Here is a 25,288-nt window from a genome sequence, read left to right as displayed (position 1 = left end):
GGTTAATACTCTAACCTATAAACTGTTGTGGCTGTATAATTAACTGAAGTTTTTAGATGTACTATAATGTTAAAATAAATTATATTTGATAAAAAAAATTCAATTATTATATTTAGATTAGAATTTTGTTATATGTCAAAGCCAAACTGACGATTGACTGATTGATGATTAAATGACGTATGTACAAAATAACTTTGAACAGACTCTATTTTTACCTAATATACGTTCACTAGGACATGCTTTTTCTTTTTTGCCAGTATGTTTTTTTTCCTCCTCTCTATTTTCCTTGATATCTTTCCTCTAGTCCTTTAATATCCTGCCTCTTTACTAACATCTCCAACATTTACCGGAATGTAATCGAGGTGGAAATGAAGAAAATATACCTTTAGACTCATTAGGCAGCCTAAAACTTGCCTTAAATGCTTTTTACCAAAAGAAAAGAAAGATTTTTTATAGGTAGAGTCTTTATAAACCATGGTCTTCATATTATAACTGCGAAGAATCAATTCCAAGTGTTTGTATGTATACACATATAGTAGTAACAAATTAGATATATCTAGCTTCTAATTTAATTTTTTGTATGTCACAAAATTATCAAAATTATTTTTATACATTTTTTATATGTTAAAAATCTAAGTTTTTTGAAGTTGCTTGAATTTTTTCTTTTTTTTATGTGCTAAATATTTACTCAATAAATCATGCAGTTATTTTATTAAGTATTACAATGGCTAGGCGAAGTAAAGATGCAGCTCGCATGAAGAAAAATAGAAATAAAGAAACAGTGATTGAAACTAAGGATCGCTTCAGACCCTACCTGAGCTAGGTGATTTGACAAATATTATAACCAAACTGCAACAACAACCAGAAATCGTTACCCCCGCCGAGAATCGAACTCGGGACCTCCGCGTGTGGTCTGAAAGCTCTATCCGTTACAACATAGAAGCAGTTGCCTACAATAGATACAAAAGCAGATGATTCGTTAGTTGCCAATACTTTAATCTTTTCTCAATTAATTCTCAAGCCATATAGCTTAACATTGCGAACTATATCATGAGGAATGCTAGAGGCCTCAACGTCTGAATCAGCGAATACAACATGGGTCAAAGAGTTTGTAATATCAAACTGTCGTTTTAAAAAAACTTTTCGCATTATTCATCCACACTACTATGTAGATAACCAGTTCATCGTCCAATCAAAGACTTGAAGATGATCTACGTTAAGTTATGTTTATTAGGATTTTTCTTTGAAGAAGCTCGACAATTTTATTTTAGGTCTTTTATTTTAAAGACATGTGAATATAGCATGCAAAGTGAAGTATAATATATTATATTATATTATATCATAAATCATTTTGATGAAGAGTTATAAAGGGCTTTATAATATACCATATTAAAAAAAATCGAATAAAAAGTACAAAAGAAATTTTTATTAAGAAAACCTTATCTTTGAACTCACATTTATAAGATACGAACGCTTAAATGAGTGCCTATTCATATTAACTAGTACGTCTTTGGATAAAGAAAGCGGCCTGGATGAGAAAAATGCCCTTTTAAAAGAGCAGTGTCGTTTCATTGTCAGAGAGGTCCCAATTTAACTCAAGAACCTCCTATAGGCGAAAACATAAAAGTAAAAGGGCAAGCGGGTTTTATATCGACGGGAAAAAACAGCGACCCCTAGCATCATTCAACATTTATGAACGATATTCAAACGCGACAAAGAAAAACACAAACGATGACGGAAATAAAAGACAAACTTTTATTGATTCACTAAACAGATATATATTGCACAATTCATTTCGGTGCCGGCATCACCACTGACCTGAAAAAATACGGATTGTTATCTCTCGTCCGAGCGGCGAAAATATTTTGGGCTGAATAAACTATTAAAGCAATTGCAAAATTAAATCAAATTATTTATGACCGGTTGAAGAATGTTTTTTTTGGTGTGATGTGTCCGACTCGATATTGGCACATAATAATGTTGGATTATTATTTGAAATCAATAATGGTCTGTGATGAAATAGTAAGAAAAAGTTCTTCTGAAATAGGTACATCGTTACGTCATGTATCAATAATAATAATTTTTTTTTTTATTTAAAGCTTAATAGCTACTATTTTTTCCCATCTTATATTATATTATATATATATATATATATATATATATATATATATTCCACTATTGCAAATATATGCAAATTCCACTGTTTTAAGCGAAAGCCTAAAAGCTCTGCTTGACTTTTGGCAAATTTAAATATCGAATTAAATCATTAAAATCTTCTGTAGTAATAAGATTGTGTTTTGGTTGTTCTTGTGTAGGTAAAAACTCCTTACCGGAATTACTTTTATGAGAACTGAGAGATGAGCTACTTTTCCGTTACAATTTTTTCGGTGGCTCAGGTACTGGGCATGTCAGATCATTTTGCGACTGGAGCAGAAGAGGATATTCGATAGATTTTGCATCTTTACTTCGATTCATAATGCAAAAGTAGCAGTCGTTAACGTGATCTTTTGGTTCACACCAGATTCTTGGTGTTGCAAATTTAAGTGACCTTTTCTCACCTTGATACCAAACTAAAATATAGAAATAGAATTCACTATTTAATTAAAATTTGCTGATTATCTTTCAAACATCTTTTACAATTATTACAAGCTACATGTGGAGCCCATGTCTTGTCTTGATTCCGAACAGGGCAATTAAAATATGCCTCGTAGGCTTCACAGACATCGCGAGATGTATTTAATTCGTATTTTACGTCTCAAACTTTAATAAATTGTCATATAACAAAATGCATCAGCATCATATTTACACTTTCGTGACGACATTTTAAGGTATTCTAGATTTGTACAAAACACCTGATAGTTGTTTATCACTCTAGTGCCATCTATCAGCGCAGTATGAACGTTTAAACCCCACTCTGACCGCGCGGTATTTTTAAATGTATTAAAAATAATTAAAATTTATAAACAATCGAAATATGAGTATTATTACTAAGACTATTACAAAAGTAAATTTTATACCAACAAAAAGGTATTTTCTTTCAGTTTTTGTTCATAACCAAGCGGAAAATCATAAAATAAACTTTAGGACAAAGAACGAAAATATTTTCTTAAAATCGTGTAATCAATAGGTGCAGAAATATTAAAACTGTTCCTAAAATCGCGGAAATAATCACCGACGAACCGTTCCAACGCACTTCGCGCTCTGATGGTATTAAAACAGACATTAACGGGTCATTTACTTGGCCATTGTAATGTATGCATCGTGATCAAGTTACAGGAAACTCCGCGTTTCCTGCCACACGAATCATTATTATGCTAGATGCAGGACCAACATTTTTAAATATATTCGGTACGGTAGTGATAGGCCTAAATAATAAAACAATCAACGTGTTACTTCACAGCGCGACAAATAGATATTACATCAACGAACTCGGCTGATTAATCAATAAAAACTCCGTTTCTGGATATAACGCATTCATAATGATCAATTATATGAGACGTTTATTAATTGTTTAGTCAATTAAACAATTATTGGAATACTGACGCCCACGTAGTAAAAATGTAGGTGACAAGTCACAATCCACTGAGCTGAAAACTGTAAACCTAATTATTTTTAACATATAAAACAGTTTAATATTTAGATCTCAAACGGAAATGTTCAAAGAGCCTTAGATTATACAAGAATGATACTCAATATTCAATATAACAATATACCTCTGTCTAAAGTTCTAGCAAAACTACCAGTGACAGTCGACAAGATCCACAAAAGTTCTACTGACTGGTAAATGCAACTTAATAGCTCGAGATCTGTCCATATCAATCCTGTATTGCAGTGAAAAAACAGAAACCTAATTATATTACTTCATGGATACCTACTTCCTCAAACGGAATCAACGAGATACCTCGGCATCCATCTCAATGATAGATTAAATTGGAAACATCACGTTAGCAAAAAGTTGAGACTTGAAAAACTTGATCTAAGATCAAATCCTATTTGCAAAAATAGGGTGCAGATACGTGGTTACAAGTCGTCAAGCCGACTAGTAGTCTAAGGCGATCAAAACAATGTTCTTTGATTAATTATCAATGTTTATCGCATGTTAACTTCTAAATCAGATGGATCATTAGTACATTTTTAGTTAGTTTCATTAGTAAATGCATTTCTTAACAAAGCACTAACCGAATATTGCAAATAATAAACAAGTTAATGTGTGCATTAACAGTTAAAATAAATATTGCAAATAATATTAACAATTATAAAATATCTTCATCAAATTTTAATTTCACATTTGTAGGTGACTTAATTTCCAAGCAGTAGACCAATAAAAGCCATAGAAGGCAAATTAAAGACGAGCTATCTACAAGAGATTTACATAAAATACATAAAATAATATTCTGAATAGAAATAAATACATCTAGTGACAGGAAGAAAAAACAGGTACTATTTTAAAGATCGAAATCTGGAAAGAATATCTAAAGAACAATGCAATTCTATTTAAAAATGTATATAAAGAAGTATTCTAAGAAGAAATATTCTTTTAATGTCTGGTATATTTATTGTTTTTGCAATATATATTTTGGGGCATAAATATGGATAAGAATACATAAATGAAGTATTGAAAATATGTAGCAGTTAAAATGAAACTAACTACAAAATCTGCATAGATGGAACACATAGGAAAAATAGAAGAAATTATGAATTATTACCAGTAAATTTGTAGACATTTTAAAGCATTGATAAATATTAAGATGTTTAACGATTAAACCAGTAATACATGGTAAATATAATACACAAGGTAAAGATGAATATTAATCTCAAAATTATTTTATTCAAATAATCTCTGTCTTAATATAAAAACATGTACAAATAAAATATCATTTAAAAAGGTTACTGTGCGTTGAACAAGTTTTAGTAACATGTCATTATTAAATTATTCCCTTTACTCTGTTATGAAATGAACTTAATAAATTGTTGTCAAATTTCTAATACTATTTAAAACACGAAGGATGAAAAATACGGTATTAGAATTAATATAACAGGTCAATTAAAAAATTCTCGGCCTGGCACATAGATGGCACTACTGGAATTAAATTCATATGTTTTCTAATTAGCCCTAACCCTTAGAAGATGCGTATACAAATTTGACAGCAATTCACAATTAATTTGTGAATTATATAATTTTGAGTGAAGCAACTTTTCTTATTGTGAAAAATGGATAAGAAGGAATTTTGCGTGTTAATAAAATACTGCTTTTTGAAGGGAAAAAATATAGTTGAAGCAGAAACTTGGATTGATGCCGAGTTTCCAGGTACTGCCCCAGAAAAATCAACCATCAAGGATTGATATGCTATGTTTAGACGTGGTGAAATGAGCACCGAAGACGGTGAACGCAGCGAACGCCCAGAAGAGGTTATTACCGATGAAAATATTTTAAAAATCCACAAAATAATTTTGAATGACCATAAATTGAAACTGAATGAAAAAGCAGACACTCCAAAGATATCAACTGAATGTGTACATCATATCATTCACGAATATTTGGGTATGAGAAAGCTCTGTGTAAAGTGGGTGCCGCGCGACCTCAGTTTTGACCAAAAACAACGACGATGATTCGGAGCAGTGTTTGAAGATGATCAAGCGTCATAAAACCTAGCTTTTGCGTCGATATGTAACAATGGATGAAATATGGCTCCATCATTTCACTCCGAAGTCCAATGGAAAGTTATCCGAGTGGACTGCACACGATGAATCCGCTCCAAAGCGTGGGAAGACGCAACAGTCGGCTGGCAAGATTATGGCGCCTGTATTTTGGGATGCGCATGGAATAATTTACATTAGCTTCCTTGAAAAAGGAAGGACCATCAACAGCGACTATTACATAGCGTTATTAGACCGTTTGAAGGGCGAAATCGCCGAAAAAAGCACCGTGTCGAAAATCCATGAATTGGGCTTCGAATTGCTCCCTCATCCACCGTATTCTCCAGATCTGGCCCCCAGCGACTATTTTCTGTTCTCAGATCTCAAAAAAATGCTCGCTGGGAAGAAACTTTCGTCGAATGAAGAGGTGATCGACGAAACTGAGGCCTATTTAGCCACAAAAATAGTATCGAAAAGTTGGAGGGTCGCTATAATCAGTGTATCATCCTTAAAGGGAATTATGTTGAATAAAAAAAACTAACTTTGCAAAAAAATGTGTTTTTCTATAGTAGGCCGGGGACTTTTTAATCAACCTGTTAGTCTCTCAACTGGCCGGAATAAATGGTCGCACTACATTCCTGCGACTGAAAAATATAATCAGGGCTGTCAATCAAACACTGACCGTCTCGTAGTAAAACTACGTCCTCCCATCAAGATTCGTGGATAACTTTCTCCCATCGATCCTTTCCTCGGTCGTTGTACTTTCCTCCATGTATCCGACAAAGGGATCTTATATATTCGCCCATTTGTTTCACACCGAGATTTGTGGAAATTGCTTTGTTTCCCTTTAGTTTATTGCCTGCTATTTATTTTTAAATTTTTCTTTTGTACTCCCCATATAAATATAAAGCAGTAATTCTTGCTGAGATATTTTTCTATAATAAAAAAATCTGAGAAATCTTAAAGAAATGTTAAAATGTGAATAACATTGTTGTACACAAAACTGTGTTAATATCACATAATAAATCTATTATAAATTAAATTTTAATCATATGACAAGACAACCAGAAACTAGACAAAATTATTTAAAGTCTATATCTTGAAAGATAAAAAGATAACATGTAGATAGGATCTTTTGATTAGGTTTTAATACAACAGAAGGTGAAGTAATATGAGCAATGAAATATAGCACAACTTGTTGTATGTTTGCAATATTACGAGTCACTTTGGTTATGTTTATGTGTATTATACGCTAACATACAGTTAAGCGACAAAGATCGATGAAAATTAAAAAGAATTGTTGCCAGACAATATAAAACTGCAGCCAAAATGACACCAGGACTCAACACTCACTACTTAAGTAAACCAAAAAGGTTTAATTTTGGTTTGAGGATCATTTCAATATCATCAAACATCCTTGCTGGCCAACATAATCACCAGACCTCAACATAATTGAATCGAAGAAGTTTTAGAGCAAAAAGTACGGAATACATTCTCATCTTTCGTCTCATTAGAGTGAAAACACCTATGTATTAATACCGACATATCAGTTCGGGTTTACTAACAAACTTCAACAATTTACTGGGTTCATAGAATAACAGATGAGGTTTGAAAATCCTATGAGAGTAAAAACGTATGTTCAACTATATTGTTAAACGTAGCACAAGCATTTGATAAGGTATAGCCTGGCATCGTTCTTGATAAGCTTTAGAAAATGCTACCGAAACAACACACTGAACTATTAAAATCTTGTATTACAGCCAGAATATTTAGGGTACAACAACAGGAAGTCTACATTAAAACAAGGTAAACAGATGTACCACAAGGAACTGTATTGGAACTATTTCTTTGCAATATATATTTTAGGGCAAAAATATGGATAAGCGATAAAGACCATATGAATACATAAATGAAGTACTGAAAATATGTATCAGTTAAAATGAAACTAACTACATAATTTGCATAGATGGAACACATAGGACAAATAGAAGAAATTATGAATTATTAATAGTAATTTTGTAGACATTTTAAAGCATTGACAAATGTTAAAATGTCTAACGACTAAACCAATAATAGATGTAACCATATATATAGACCTAAGTTTTGAAAAATCAATAGTTCATTTAATGATTGAAAATACATCATTTAACATAGATTTCTAAATTATAAAAATTAAATTATTTAATTATCTTCATTATTGTTTTAATATACATTCTAAAGTCAAATATCAATCTCAAAATTATTTTATTCACATAATCTCTGTCGTAATATACAAACATGTACAAATAAAATATCATTTAAAAAGGTTACTGAGTTCTAAACAAGTTTTAGTAACATGTCATTTTTAAATTATTCCCTTTACTCTGTTATGAAAGAAACATGATTCACATAATAAATTGTGATCGAATTTCGACCACAGGGTGATCACTAGTACAGGGTATTATTATTTTGTCCAAATCCTGTATATTAATTTAATCGATTTCATACCACGATAACAACAAATTCGACGGTTTAACATTGACAAATTCAAAAAATCAGTACAGTAACCATAAATTATGCATTCGTGTCCTATCTGATTTTCAATAGAGCACGGGTTCGGATCAGACAACGACGAATGTGTAAATGTTCGACATTTATTCAGTGTTATCAGTGACATCGCTGACACAATGGATTAAATAGAATTTCAAATTTAAGCCATATTTGTTGTTCCAAATTCAAATTTTCAACCGTCCATGTCGACAAGCAAGAAGCTATTGAACCCGGTTTTAAAATACCTATTAATTCAAACAAAAAATAACATTATATACAAGGAATATATTTCGACCTCCAAAAAATAGCTGTTTTCTTAAATAAGTTTATAATTTAAAGATAAATAAGTTCTTGAAAATTTTAAAATATCGGATAGAAAATGGATGGGTAAGAAATCAGTTCATAAGTGGGTTGTTATTTTCATCAGAAATCCATATAGTATAAGATAGTATAGTATAAGTAAGTATAAGAAAGCAAGCAATAAAAAATATTTTTTTTTAATTATTACTTTTAGTAATTCATTAATCTGCCCAGGGAATAATAAATATACTATATACTTAAAACAAATATATACCATATTAAATTATGAGTAAAATATGATCATAATTAGTTAGTCCTATTTTGAATATTATTATAAAGTGTATAAGCGTATATATAGTTGTTGTGTACATACGTCATCAAGATGTTTAATGTATTGCCTGCCCCAAATTGTAGATTCTTTTCAGAATCAGACAATATTTTCCTTCCCATTTTATTCTAGTTAAAGAAAGACACAATGCTGTCTGTTTAGTTCGAACACGTAAACGAACAGGCCTGTCAAAGTCGTCCGGTTGTCAGATGTATGCAAAATTCTTGAAAGCAATAGTGATAAGAGGTTATAAATCTAACCTATATACTATTGCGACTATATACAAGGAATATATTTCGACCTCCAAAAAATAGCTGTTTTCTTAAATAAGTTTATAATTTAAAGATAAATAAGATCTTGAAAATTTTAAAATATCGGATAGAAAATGGATGGTTAAGAAATCAGTTCATAAGTGGGTTGTTATTTTCATCAGAAATCCACACAGTATAAGATAGTATAGTATAAGTAAGTATAAGAAAGCAAGCAATATAAAATACTTTTTTTTAATTATTACTTTTAGTAATTCATCAATCTGCACAGGGAATAATAAATATACTATATACTTAAAACAAATATATACCATATCAAATGATGAGTAAAATATTATCTTAATTAGTTAGTCCTATTCTGAATATTATTATAAAGTGTATATATAAAGTGTATAAGTGTCTATATAGTTGTTGTGTACATATGTCATCAAGATGTTTAAAGTATTGCCTGCCAAAATTTGCAGATTCTCTTCAGAATCAGACAATATTTTCCTTCCCATTTTATTCCAGTTAAAAAGAGACACAATGCTGTCCGATTAGTTCGAACACGTAAACGAACAGGCCTGTCAAAGTCGTCCGGTTGTCAGATGTATGCAAAATTCTTGAAAGCAATAGTGATAAGAGGTTATAACTCTAACCTATAAACTATTGTGGCTGTATACTTAACTGTAGTTTTTAGAAGTACTATAATGTAAAAATAAATTATATTTGATAACATTTTTGTTCAATTACTTTTTTAGATTATAATTTTGTTGTATGTCGAAGCCAAACTGAACTAAAATTCAGAGTTGATCCGTCAACATTACGAAGTTTTGATGTCACAAATTTAAATAACGTATGTATAAAATAACTTTGAACTGACTTATATATCTTACAACCAGATGAGATGATGTTAAACGTTTTAGTACCTACTTCACCATCACGCCGTACATAAAGACTCATTAGAGAGCATAAAGACTCATTTAGTACTTAACACAAACATTTTGAATTACAAGAGTCATGGGTTCTAGAGGGATATCGCACTTTATTGACAATGTCACGGTTTGGTATATTTTCTATGATGCAGTACTTCATGGATAGGATTTAATATGATCAAATAGACAATAACACCTTTGTTACTAATAATAATTTAGATTGTGCGCCTCATAAGCCAATATATTTGATATAGTTCAAGTTGTAGTCGTTTTCTTTTAGCAAGTATATATTTCTTCCAGGTTAGATGCCGGTCCAGAGGCATAACAACATATTTTGCATCCCGTTTTATTTTATTTTATCTCCACGCATAATCTTTATCGTTCACAATATTTCATTTAGAAAAAATAGCAGTCCTATTTTTAAAATTACAACCTCCACTATACCACCTCAGTGTAGGCTTTAATATAAAGTATAAAAAAGAAAGCTCCAAGAAGCGGTCGCAATCTTTATTCTATATTTAGCTCAGATTGATGCTACGCTAATTATAAAAACTGGCCTATGAAGATAAAACCGATCTTGATGCACACTGCAACATAATACAGTGCGTTGCTCCTGAACTTGTCAGGTCAGCTAGATTAATAATGAAAACCAGTCAGGTGTTTCAGTCAACAACGAAGTTGATTTACCGCCTACCAGGCGGTGGGTTCAGTTTTGACATAAGATTTGGACCGATTTCAATTGTATTAGTATTATTTTCTAACATAGTTCTAATGAAAATCGTATTTATTAATTGTTCATTCCGAATACAATATAATTTTTATGAAATAATATGCAGTACTATCCTAGCATGTTAAATGAAACTGATACAAAATTTTAGTTTTATAATATAATGAAGTTGAAGTAGTTTTTGTAAAGCTAAAGTTGTAATACTGTTGCTGTTATTTCATCTATTAGAAACTAATAAACTAATATGAATTTTTGAGCACGCTACATCATTTCGTATATAATATTTAGAAAACAATGGTTGGTTTAGCACATGAGCACTATCGACTATATTGCACTCTTTCTCAGTACAATAATGTCTCTATAATTATAAAATAATAATTAAATTGTAGTGTTATTGTCAGTTTTGCAACACACATTGGCTTACAAGAATTTATATTATGGTGATTTATATTATGAAGATATTTAATGGTGTCTGCTTGAAGAAGTTAATGATTATTTAACTTTACTGAATCACAAATTCTTTTACAAGGGATGTATATCACATGGGTAGATTTTGTCTTATTTGCTTTGATACACCACGTTTTCAACCACAATTGGACCACTGTATTGTCAGCATATTTTGCAACAGTAGTTTTTCTTGAGGTCAGTAGGTAAGTTGTATACAATAAATATAACATAAGGGTATACATATATAAGAGTTAAGAACACTGTCCTGCGGAACACCCAAATATATTGGGTGTAGGTCAGTGTATTCGTCACCCTGGTTGACAATAAAATGTCTGTCTGTCAAGTGTGATTCCAGCAGTTGAAAATGCGTATGGGCCAAACGCTTTTTCAATGTAACATGCAGTCCAGTGTGCCATATCTTGTCCAAGGTCTGAGATATCGGATCGAAGAATAGTGTAGAACGATACTTTGAAAAGATCAAATGTACGAATAAGAGTTAACATTAATCAAATTAACAAAAACATATAATATTACCCATCAACAACATCCTAATGACCTAATGACTACTACTCTGAAGATGGAAGAGTGAAATAAACGATTAAAGAATATATTTTTTACAAAAACATAGCTAAATATGTTACTGTTTTGTAAAAATAATGTATTGACTGGGAACTTCTTTCATGGAATAATGTTTTCTGGAATAATTTTAATTTTAATTTTAGTCTTTATGTAATTATGTTATAGTGCATGGACTTTCTGTAAAAGTGTGTCAATATGATGTTGTTATGTAAATATGGTCTATGGACTTGTCAATATATTTCAATATAATCTCTATATATACATGATGTTTTCCACTCAGATTTTTTTCAGCTGTTTGCAATAACATATTGTCATAAAATAAACTTTTATTTTATAATTTATATTTATTTTCTAAATACAATTACAATACTTGCAGTTATTAAAATGTGCATATAATTCGATGGTTAAATATTACCTTTATTCTCATATGGTAGAGTTCTGAGCGATAGTATTTAATTTAAAATATTTCATAAAATGTAATGATAACTTGCCATATTACTACTTTTGTTACTTTCTTTACCATCCTTTACAATCTTAGTATCGTAACATATGATTTAAAACAGCTTTTTAATTTCATAGGGCTAAATTTCTCCATCACAGAACAATATACAAAGAAAAATAGAACCTGAAATAGACCATGAAATGTCTTCACTTCATGCATCCAATCTAACGAACTAAGTAAGAAATACTATATGATATATTTTATAATGTATTATATTTCCACTAAAAGAAAAGCAGATATATAAACGTAAAATCCATTTTATCAAAGTTTTTAAAACATTTCCGATGGTTTTGTACAAAATAAATGACCAAAAGAACAAGAGCAGCAAAGAAAGATTAACGCAACCTCTGGAGAACAGACCGATCCACGCTGAAAAATAACTCCCCTAGGAATCATCGTACACGGGAAAGTTTTTCCATTGTGGTTTTACTTATGGGCTATTGACTGAATTTTACAATGGGTATAAAACAAAAAAAGGATAAATTATGTACACATTATTTCAAGAAATTCCTGGGTTAATTAAAGAATGTTTTTAAAGGTGAGAAGTCCTGCTAAAGCCAGAGAATGACTTAACAAGTTTAATTAGGACGTCAATTTGTTGGATTTTTAGTGACTCGACCTACAGCTGAGCGTGGGTGGGCTCCGAACCACGGTCCTCGGCATTAAGCCTACCGACTTAAGACTGGCGAGTGACCAATTTTGGAAATCATCCCAGAAGACATCCGGTCTTACCCAGCCTGGTTACTGGCGTGACTGGGATCATTTTCCTTGTCGGATTTTAGACTTTTTCCTGGGATAATCACAAGTATTAAATAATGAAACACATAGATTTTAAGACCATGCCCCAGCCATATTCGAACCCGCGACTATCACAACAGCAAGAGGATGTCGTCTTTACCACTTTGCGATTATATTGTTCTTTTATTAGATAACAGATTTATGATCTAATATAATAAAGGTAACATAAAATTATAGGTTTATTATCTTGAAAATAATCAAGTTACAATAAAAATAATTGGACCCAAGCCTGGAAAATACAAATTAGCATTAAAGTGTGGATATGCAAGTTCACGTATAATAAAAGTTCTGAAAAATATTGTAGATACACCCAGATATTGTGATGATTACTTATAGCGAGAAGTAATATTTATAAATTGTTATATTTGTGATTGTTTAATAGAATTCCACTATTTGCAGATAATCAAACGGATATATGTATTTGAATACTACTTAATATTCCAACTAGTTATAACAAGAAACATAAAAGTGTATCTTGTATATAAATATGTATAAGTTTAATTATATTCTTGTTTAATCAGTTATAGTCTTAGTTATGCCACTAAACAAATTTACAAATATTTATATTTATTATTTTAGAAGCATCACGTTAGACAAAAAGCAAAACACATTAGAACCAAAATAAAACAACTATACTGGTTAGTCGGAAGATACTCTTAACTTGATCTAAAATCAAAGAGGTTGATCTATAATACAATTATAAAGCCAATTTGGACCTATGGGGTGCAAATATGGGGTTGCACTAAAAATTCAAATCAGTTAGTCATACAGCGCTGTCAAAACAAGGTTCTTCGATTGATTACCAATGCCTATCGCTATGTAACCAATGAAGAACTGCACGATGACTTGGAAATCAAATGGATTTGCGAAGTTGGGCAAGATTTCGCCTTGAAACACGAAAGAAGATTACTAAATCATACTAACGTGGAAGCAATACAACTGCTGGACAGCGCGCAGGATGTCAGGAGATTGAATCGAACAAAACCATACGAACTTGTGTGAACATTTAGTGTGTACTATTAGTGTAAACTATAGCTATAAGTTAATAATTAATAAATAATTATAATTTTATAATTGAGGAATACATACTGATGTATTTTCTCGCACTCGTCTTGCTTGTTAATTAATCCAAGTACATAGGAAAAGTAGTAATAAATTAATTGTAAATTAAGATTGTACTAAGCGTATCTAATAAAGATGTTATAAAAAAAATTATTTTAGAGTAATTATTTAATACAACGTACTTGCTGATCACAAAAGTATTTCGCACAAACAATTGTAATATAATTTATCAAAAAGGCATTTTGATTATAATATTAAATAAAACGTAATCATAAATAATTCATACTCTGAAAATTAAAAAAATATTACCCATATTAAACAATACCATATTTCCATCTCTCCTATATATATTAAAACAAAGGGAAACTGGCAGGTACCTCTGAAGCGTCCAACGGTGTGTTGATATCACTTTGACGTTTTCCTTAGTATCTTTTAATGTTCTGGTGAAATCGTTCACCTACCTTTTCGTTTAGATCTCTTAAATAAAAATAATATACTTTTTTATTCATTAGGCAATATAAATATTGAAATGTTTTCAGCATTACGTTGAAGATTTGTTTATAGTTAAGGTTTATATGATTGCTTAAACATCTCTCCATAACCTGCTTAAAAGCAATCCACCCTTCTTTTTAAGGATTCGTCATGATCATGATGAATTGTGAGCCAGTCATAAGGAGTCTAATGTCTAGTCCAGTGAAAACACCTTCCATAACCTAACGCTTCTGAGAGGCATTGAAACCTCCATCCTTGAGAAGTGACTTTTCAAATTAATTCATCAATCTGAAATTTATATGTTGTAGTAGTAAAAGAATTCTATGTAGAGGTACCAATGTTTCTTGGAGAACGTTTTTTAAACAACATTAAGACCCTCAGCGGCCAACTCTTTGGTCAATGACTTGGTACAGTGATTTTCTCGATATCTACTATCCCACTAACACAAAAAGAAACGAAAAAAAATAAAAAATCTCTTATATTTATAATAATCTTGCGTTTTTTAAAAGATTCTGATGCCTTTTTTCATATTATTTTCATTCTCACTATATAAAATACATAAAAATTTATTGAAAATACAAATTTCTGAAAAAACAGGGTTATTGGGCCACATGCATAACCTACAAGTGATTAATATGAATTTCTGTATTTTCCAGAAAAAAAAATTAGACTATACCGCAATATCAACAAAAAATCCGATGAAAAATTAAATACTTATTGGAAATACAAGAACTGTTATTATTTAACATAGTACTAATAATTTATTTCATACACAATATTGCAAAACGCGTCAGTATATAAATCATCCCAGTTGCAGCTTTTACAGTGAAACATTATAATTAAAATTTAAATTTAGATGTTAAAATCTTTTATAGTTATAATTTATAGCATCCCAAGCCTACTCAGAAGCAGTATATTTGATCTATTAGCCTATTCAGCCACTAACCTAAGAAATTGATCATAAAGATATATGGTTATGTAAATAGTATGGAGAATAAATTTTTCTGCGTATTTTATTTTTGTAATATAGACTAAATACATTCCTTTAGTATCCAAGTTCAGTAATTTGTGCAATATTTTATTTTATTAGCTCATATAAATGTTTTTATACTACTTTATTGTATTAATGGCCAAAATAAGTTTGTTCGCCGATTAAACTGCTTTTACAAATATTTAGTACAATAATTTTTCAATAAAAATAAATTATGAACAAATAATAATACAAAAATCTGACTAATATCAAACTAAACATAGTAGATACTAAGAAATATATATTTATTACGTTTTTTATGATTAGCTTCCATTTTATGATGCTAACTAAATTTAATTGATATAACGGATAGTGAATATGTCTAGCAGGCTACGAAATAAGGCTATTAAAATTATGAATGTTTAGAATTTAGCGAAATTAACGACGTTTTAAAACTGTGTATAATAAATGAAACTGCTTGGCTAAAACGTACTTAATTTACATTATAAACAATTTTGGAATATGTTATATTGATCAGGAAGCAATCAGCCAGTTTAAGCTATAATAATTCAATCGAAATTATTATTAATTCATTCGAAATTATAGTGCAGCTCTTCGTTGGTTAAGATACGTTGCAATAAGAATTGGTAATTAATCGTAGAGCTTTGTTTGGTCTAATGTTTTAGTGCAACCACCGCACCATAGTTCTGTGCTATATCTATTACTTTGTGTACTTGATCGATTGTCGTGTGGTGATTTCAAAATCCAAACTGAAAATCTGGTATTTCTATAAATGGTTTAATATGTTTTAATAACAGTTCCAATTTGTTCTGCCGATTTATCGGGTTTTTTAAGCATAATTATTCGAGCAACCTTAAGGCATTCCGGGACATGCTTCAGCCTTAAACAGGCATTAAATATATATGTCAACATTATATTTGCTTTTCGTAGCGGCTCTTTCAATAATTCAGCGGAAATATCATCAATTCCAGGAACCTGTTCATGATTGAAGTTGTTGTAAATTTTTGCGGCTACTTCCATTGCAGCAATCAGAGATACAGGTACATCGGGCTGATAAACAGGATTTATATCTATTGTAGATTCTATATCATTCGGTTGAAATACGTTAGATAAATGATCTGCGAATAATTCAGCATTTTCGTCGTTGCATCGAACCCATTCATTTCGATGATTTTTGATAGGCGGTACTCTAATAATTGGTATTTTTAATCTCTACTTCCGGGCTTCATTCCCTTACATATTTTTCGAAACAATTTTGTTTATAAAGAAAAGAAATGTGCAATTTAAATTTCCATTGTTTAATTAGTTTCTCCAAATGTTACGTTAAAAGTTGTTCTAGTAAACATAGCCAAAAATAATAAGAAAACTTTTTTTATACTTCCTTACATCACTATATAGAGTCCACTTCACCTACGATATCAAGTACGTAACCTGTTTTAGTGAGAAAGAAATAACGATTTTAAAAATCGCTGTTATTTCTATATAAGTATATCTATATATATTTATTATGACATCCAATTTGCAATATTTTAACACTCACCAGTTAAAAAGGAACCTAAATATTCAGGCTTCAAGCACACACAAGCGGAGGAAAATATAGGAGAATTATCTGTATTTGCCAATTTTCGTTCTTTCGTGAAATGAACAGAAATAAATGGTATCTTTAGTGGAAGAATTGTGGTTCCACTAACAGCTTCCTAGCGCAAATGTTTCCCGCAGGAATCATGGATAATTTTCTCTAACGGTTTCGTTTTTATTCCGTTCTTATCTTCGTCATTGTTACTGCTGCAGGATTTGATCCATTTGCCGATTAGCTTTTGATACGGAAGTTAGATAAACACAGGGTTGGAAAATATTCTTGTCAGGATCATCTGTCTTGATATATTTGGTTGATTAAAGTTTAAAACTGTTTCAGAAAATGAAAATATCTTAGGTGATTGCATATATTCTGATCAATTTTTCTCTTTAACCTTTCCGTGACCGAACGGGGTATTTTAACATGACAATTGAAAAGTCCCCGGCCTACCATAGTAAAATACGTTTTTTGGCATTTTTTTTATTTAACATAATTCCCTTCAAGGGTGATATACTGATTATATTATACGATATATGATTTGTCCATTATTTCAAAATAGGCCTCAGTTTTTGCCATCACTTCTTCATTCGACGAACATTCCTTTCAGATCTGAGAACAGGAAATAGTTTCTGGGGGCCATTTTTGCTATCATTTTCACTGACTTGTGACACGGTGAATTATACTGGTGAAGCAGCACTTTCTTTTTCTTCAAATGCTGGTGTTTTTCCGCAGCTTCGTCCTTCAAACAGTCCAATAATGCCATTTAATAGTCGCTGTTGATGGTCCTTTCTTTTTCAAGGTAGTCAATGAAAATAATTTCATGCGCATCTCAAAATATAGACGCCATAATCTTGCCAGCCGACTGTTAGGTTTTCCCACGCTTTGGAGCAGGTTCATCGTGTGCAGTCCACTCGGGTAACTGTCGATTGGACTTCGGAGTGATGGAGCCATATTTCATCCATTGTCACATATCGACGCAAAAACTCAGGTTTATTATGCTTCATCATCTTCAAACACTGCTCCGAATTATCAACTCGTTGTTTTTGATCAAAAGAGAGCTCACTTTTACACGCTCGGCACCCACTTCGCACAGAGCTTTCTCATATCCAAATATTCGTGAATGATATGATGTGCACGTTCAGTTGATATCTTTAGAGTGTCTGCTATTTGTGAGAAGCATTTGGGTCTGTTATTAGCTCTTGGTGGTTTTTTTTACAACAATACATCATTCAACTTGATCAATTGACGTCGGTAGACATCTGCTGATCTTGTTAACCCCACCATAAGCACTGCAAAACCTATTGGTCATAGATAATTCGACATTTTAGTAATTGCCATAGTATATACACTTTTCATCGCCACTCAAAATTAAATGACAGAAAACTCTTTTACCTGTCAAGGAATGAAACTCGGATATTAAAACATTTGGAAATGATATTTTCAATGAGTTCGTCTGGTGACTATATTCCGTCCTTTTGGATCTTTCCCATCACATATAAACATCGCGCGGAAATAACAAATCCGCAATTTATTGTTTTCGAAATTGTTTGATTCTCCAGGCCACTCTTCCACAATGACATTAAAATCGTTACTTTTAACAGATAAATGTCAAAACCATTATACTACATTGATAGTTCGCATTCTCACAAATAGATATATATTATGACATACTTAAGAATATTTTAAAGATAAAGTATCAATATCAAATTTAAAGTACTTGAAGAATATATAGAAATATCAACTTAACATATTTCTATGCAAATGTATTAGAAAAAGGTATTCAAATATATATGGCAACTTTTTATATGTTCGATCCAAACATAGACAACTTTTTTATCATCAAATCAATAAATTACATAGTCAAAACAAGTTGAAATATAACATGATCAGAATACATAATATTACTATAGTTAAGACCTGTTTTATTTTTAACCGACTTCAAAAAAGGAGGAGGTTCTATGTTCGGCTGTATATATATAGTTTAATGGATGTTCACCGATTTCTCCATCAATTATGGACCGATTTTCAAAATTCTTTTTTTATTCGAAAGAATGCACTTCCGAGGTGGTCCCATTGGAACCAAGTCCGGATCTTATGGGGTGAAGGGGGGGAAATAGAGTAAAACCCTCAAATTTCAAAGGCACATACAAAGTTTTCACATATTTTTTTATCTAAAATAATCAGATATTTGTGCATAATGTTATTGCTGAACTGATGTGACGAAAAGTCATAAGTAGTTCAGTGTTAAAGCCGTTCAATCTGCTATTTAAGCACTAACCATATCAAATGAGAAGTCGCAGAAACATTATAGGCTCTGGTGTAATGGTTAGAGCGTTAAACTCATACGCAGAGGTCGTGGGATCGATTCTCAACGGAGGCAGCAACTTTTTTGTCCTAGGTTGGTTGGAAAACGTGTCAAATATCATATTAACTACTGCTAATTGATCAATTTGAAGTCGGTGCCGATCCAAAATAATACAAAAATAATAACATTTTGTAACATATACACAAAATTAAATTACGAACAAACAAATCTAATTTGTTGCTCGTACCGACTTCAAACTCACCACTTGTTAGTAGTATAATAACATTGTAAATAGATAAATAGATTTAGGTAGGTATTAAGCTAAATTGTGTGTATATAGTAGAATATAAAATACGTGTAGTAGATAGGTTAAACAAGGTTTTTATTTATTTTTATTTAGTTAGTACAACGATTATTATGTACATATTTTATTTTAAAACATTTTTTGTGTGTTAAAAATCTAAGTTTGATTATTTTTTAAATTTTTGGTGAGTTCTTTATTTATTTTTTGAAGTCGGTTCAGTTTTTTTGTTAAAAATATTTTCTTAAAATACAATTAGCCATTGCTTTTAACTGCCGCTATTAATAATCTTCAAATCTTCTTCAATCGACATAATGTTTGAAACTTAGTGTTAAAGATATTTTGTTGAAGCCAACATTCTTTGAATAATAGAATAAATCCACAATTATAATGTTGACATTTATAATAAATATTGTCAAAACTATATATAATTCGTGATATTACAGATTATTTTGTTTTTATATTAAAATTACTTCTCAATAAGTGTTCATACATTCTTGTTCGCCAGAAATAAAGCGTAAGATTTTGTGCAGTGTAACTGCATGTACACTAATGAAAACATTTCATTATTCTGTTCCCAGTTTCGTAATCTTGTAAAAGCCTGTTTCAGCTATCAACGCTATAATTAGTACTGTAAAGTATGTTTCAGATTACATGATCTCTCTAAACAACTGAAACTGTTACAAACCAGATTATACCTCGCCATGATACTTCACATTTTTTGAATTTATCTAAATTTTTTAATATATTACGATTTTAAATATTGATTAAATTATATTTCATTTAAAAACAGTTCAAACTTTGATTGGATTTTTTGGAGTATAAAAGAATTATTTTGTTATATCACAAGGAAAGTTCTGGTGAAGCAAAAACTACGCAAAAATTAGGTTTATCAAAAAAAAATTAAATCGAAAGCCTTTGTATCTAATTGTCCAAAATATCCAGTAACTTCTTGATTATTTCTACAAAATATAACATCCCTACTGTATGTCTTGTTTTCTAGAACAAATTTCTGAAAACTAAATGTGTTAAAAACCTAGCCTAGCCGAAAATAAAAAACTAAAACTGTGTTTCGCATACACCCATTTAAGATATGCTTACATATTTTGTGGATCCATCCTTTTTCAAAGTCTGAGTGATCGCACATTTCACTGATCACTTGTTTTAATAAAGCGTATATATTGAAATATAACAATAGCCTATCCAAAGTTTTTTTGTAGATACGTCATCAAGATGTTTAATGTATTGCCTGTCGCAATTTGTAAATTCGTATTAGAATCAGACAATATTTTCCTTCTCATTTTATTCTAGTTAAAAAGAGACACAATGCTGTCGGATTAGTTCGAACACGTAAACGAATGAGCCTGTCAAAGCCGTCCGGTTGTCACACCTATGCAAATCTCTTGAAAGCAATAGTGATAAGAGGTTATAACTCTAACCTATAAACTATTGTGGCTGTATAATTAACTGCAGTTTTTATATAAACTATAATGTTAAAATATATTATATTGGATAACATATTTGTTCAATTATTTTATTTAGATTAGAATTTTGTTGTATATCAAAGCCAAACTGAACTAAAATTCAGAGTTCATGCGGAAACATTGCGACGTTTTGAAGTCACAGATTTAAATGACGTATATACAAAATAACTTTAAACAGACTATATTATATTATATTAGTGTATTATTGTAATAGTCAACCAAGATTCATGCCAAAAGCAAAATGAGCTTACTAAAGTGTGTTTTTAGTTCGATTAAAACTTCTATGGTACTTCTAATAATTGGTTAACTGACAAAGCTACCAGACACAAGAAGCAAAACGTGAAACGCTACGTATTAAAGACGTGAAAACTGCTGATAAATATTCCTACTGAGTACGAAACAGCGATGAAGAGATGTATTAATATTCTATTCGTTGAAATAAAAATGGATAAGCTCATCGATCTAGAGGTTTGCTTCAGCATTTAAAATAGCTTTTACGTATATAAGCAAGGACGAGTAATAAGTACCTTTAAATTAAGCCGAAGTAACAAAAGTCTTAACGGCGACCTTGAGATAATTGCTAACATATTCGTCTGAATGAATTTTGTTTTGCTTGATTTTTTGCATCAATACATTGTTATTCTGTGGAAAATGTGTGAGTTTGTACGTATTTTAAATTTTATTTGTATGCAACATATATATATATATATATATATATATATATATATATATATATATATATATATATATATATATATATATATTGATAATATGCAGAGAAAAATAGATTTGATATATTACTTAAATGAATAACAGAGACATAGAGGCTTCGCATTGTAAAGCCTAAAGAATTAATGAACATATTAAGTGATTATATACATGTTTATTTTATTAATAATTATGAATATAAACATGGATATTAACATAGAATGTTACACTTTTATGAGGTGGTTATTTATATTCATTAGTACATAGTTATGATAAACAAACACAAGTATATTTTGTACTCCAAATTCTACAAACAACGCAAATTATACAGCCAATAATTACGTGTTTAAACAGTTGACATTAATGTCCTGTAAAAACATAGAAACTATATTGACATTTCACAGCTACTAGTCAAAATACGTATGAACGATATTGATTTAAACAGATTATTATTCTGAATAATTCATCAAGAACCAATAAAATTTGGATGATATCCGCTGTAATTTCTATATTCAACATAAATAGTTTTGAAGAAGAAATACAGATACAGATGCAAACTGTATCTGAGATTAAAAACCAAAAGAAAAAGACGAGCTTCGATCTATAATATTAGATCTATAAATTAGTTTTAAAGTTTTTTTAAGCCCAAACAATACAAAAATAATTATACATTTTTATGACATATACACAAAATTGAATTACGAACAATCATTAGTTACGGTTTAAAACAGAACTTATAGCAGTTACATTGTGCTACAGAAAACTCTTTTTTTTAACTGACAAGCAGTGAAACCGTAACGTTGAAACAGTTTGAAATATAGCATTTTCAATCAGTGCTTGTGGTAATCAATTGGTAGTCGTGTGATAGTAGAAAAAGTTGGTTCGTCAACTGCTAAGATGTCTAAAGGTTCTTTGACACTTTGAACTGGGTAGTCAAGCATGCTTAAAAACATGCGAGGAGTGGTTTCGAATATTCAAAAGTGGTTGAAAAAGCTGGAGGATGCGAAACTCCAAGAGTTATTGGATGAAGACCCAACCCAAACTCAGAAACAATTGATAGAAATGTTAAATGTTGTCTAAGAAACGATTAGCGACCGACTAATAGCAATGGGGAAGGTACAAAAGATAAGAGATAAGATGGGCGCCATATCAATTCAGTAACAGGAAGATGGAAAATAGAAAAATTGTATGTTAAATTATGCTTCAAAAGTATGATCAGAAATAATTTCTGCACCGAATAGTGACGGGTGACGAAAAAATCATGGCTATCACCTGGTGAAGCCGGCCAAAGGATTCCAAAGCCAAATCGTTTTTATTACAGGACATGCTCTGTGTTTGTTGGAACCAAAGTGGCGTGGTGTATTATGAACTGTTTAAACCCGATGAAACAGTTAATAGTGATAGCTACCGACAATCAATGATCAGTTTTAACCATGAAAAATGTCCAGAATAGACCCGAAGATACGGTAAAGTGATTTTCCAGCATAATAATACGTAGTCTCATAAAACGGTCAAGAAAGCTTTTGGATGGGACATATTATCGCACCCGCTGTACTCCCCAGACCTTCCCCTGTCCGACCATCAATTTGACATCAATGGGACACGCGCTTGCAGAGCGTCGCTTCCAACAATTCAGAATAATTCAGAGACGTGGCTCGATGAATTGTAGAATTAAATGGCCAATACTTTGAATAAAAACTATATAGTGTTTTTTTTTCGAAAAATGAACGGTCATGACTTTCCGGCCATTACCTGAGTATGTCGAAAATGCAGTTTTAAGCGTTTCATGATTTGATTTGAGCGTCGAAATCGTCGAAATTAACAATAGTTCTTACTGACATGATAGGTTGTTTAACATTTGTCGACTTTGATATTTTGCACTTTCAGAAATAGATATCGCTGATGAAAATACATTCAAACGCCACATATTAGACAGTTCGGAAACAAAATGCAAAAACCTGATCCGCAACAAGTGTCTTCACTCAACAACAAAAATTTTTTGCAACTAAACCGAAATATCAAGACATGAAAAACAAGGTTTATTTTATGATTTATATATCCCATAGAAAAACTAAATACCGCTAGTCGAAACTGTTACCTTAGACTATAGGATTTACACACGAAACAAAAATAGGGATATTTTTAACCAGGCTTTATTCAGTTGAAGCTAGAATTTGGAATAAAAACCTACACTTCCATCACGGATGAATTAAATAATCAACCGATTCAACAAAGAAGAAATAAATCTTCCTTAATATCCTTGTTCGACGTCGGATATCCAACGAGCCACTTCATCAGTACGTCCTATCATAAGCACACATTACGACACACACGGCCACATGTGCCTCCGAGATCCGCTTCCAACAAAAATACATAGCGTCTAAGAATATAACCCGATACTAAAATCCGGTCTAATAATTTAAAAATAGTGTGCGCCTTTAAGTATTCCGCTTTTATTAACAACTACAAAAAAATCCGAAAGCGTCGAAATTACCACGCGAAAAAAACCTGGATACTTTACTCGTTTTAAGTTGTTTACACGAGAACAGTTCCATTGTCCCGTTTCGAGGGGTTTTTTCGTTACCTTTTCTTCGTCTGTTTGGCCAAAGTGAACTAGAATCCACCGGCACGATCACAGATCCACCGAATGCTGGCTGCGATCACCGGTTTACCCTCCGTCCGACCGCTATTATCGGTCCTCGGTGACCCGAAGTGAGGTTAGGGTAAACAAACGTGTTTTCGACGTTGCCTCACTCAAAAAGGACCGTACCAACACGACGCCAAAATCAAACTCCTGGATCCTGAGCCGGATGAGATTTGAATCGTACATAAACACATCTGGCTAAATAGTTAGCCTGCCCCGCCATCTGTAAGACACAAGGTATACTAATCAAAGTAGACGACACCGAATAAAGAATTCTGTAAGTGGATAGCCAACAGTCCTTCGTAGTTCTACAATCGCTACCAAGATATCAGTGTAACCTAAAAATATTTATTTGAAAAATAAATAATTATACATGACAGAAATACGCAAGTCGTATATATCAAAAATAAAAGTTTTCATATATTGGAATTGTTATAATCATATAGTATATATTACTCTACGTTTATAATTAACCTCTTCTAAAACGTCAGTTACCATAACAACGCAACTAAAACAAATTGTATGTCAAAAAACAATTATTCTGGAGCTGACCATAAAAAGGAGACAGTTATAAGTTGTCCCCAAATTTTGCGTCTTTGAGGGCATGTCAATCAGAATTATTTATTGCGAGGGGTAATAAAATGTAGGTTTTTAATCAAATATCTTTCTTCAATACTAGTTAACATTTGAATGAA

At 31.2% G+C, this 25,288-nt stretch overlaps 1 protein-coding gene across 2 annotated transcripts in view; it reads right to left on the bottom strand.

The window, feature by feature from the left end:
* Positions 1–24,744, bottom strand: part of LOC143197911 (carboxyl-terminal PDZ ligand of neuronal nitric oxide synthase protein) — a 197,160-nt gene extending 172,416 nt beyond the window's left edge. For both annotated transcript variants that reach the window (XM_076406715.1, XM_076406711.1), the window contains exon 1: positions 24,534–24,744. The gene's annotated coding sequence lies outside the window, so the exon portion shown is untranslated. The remainder of the gene's footprint in view (positions 1–24,533) is intronic.
* Between the last annotated feature and the right edge of the window lie 544 nt (positions 24,745–25,288).

The sequence above is a fragment of the Rhynchophorus ferrugineus genome, unplaced genomic scaffold (assembly GCF_030347505.1).
Source record: "Rhynchophorus ferrugineus isolate W39M unplaced genomic scaffold, kcgeb_rfMv2 rfM6, whole genome shotgun sequence".
Lineage (NCBI taxonomy): Eukaryota > Metazoa > Arthropoda > Insecta > Coleoptera > Curculionidae > Rhynchophorus > Rhynchophorus ferrugineus.
The sequence above is the reverse complement of the archived record's forward strand: the minus strand, read 5'-3'. Positions and strand labels throughout refer to the sequence as shown.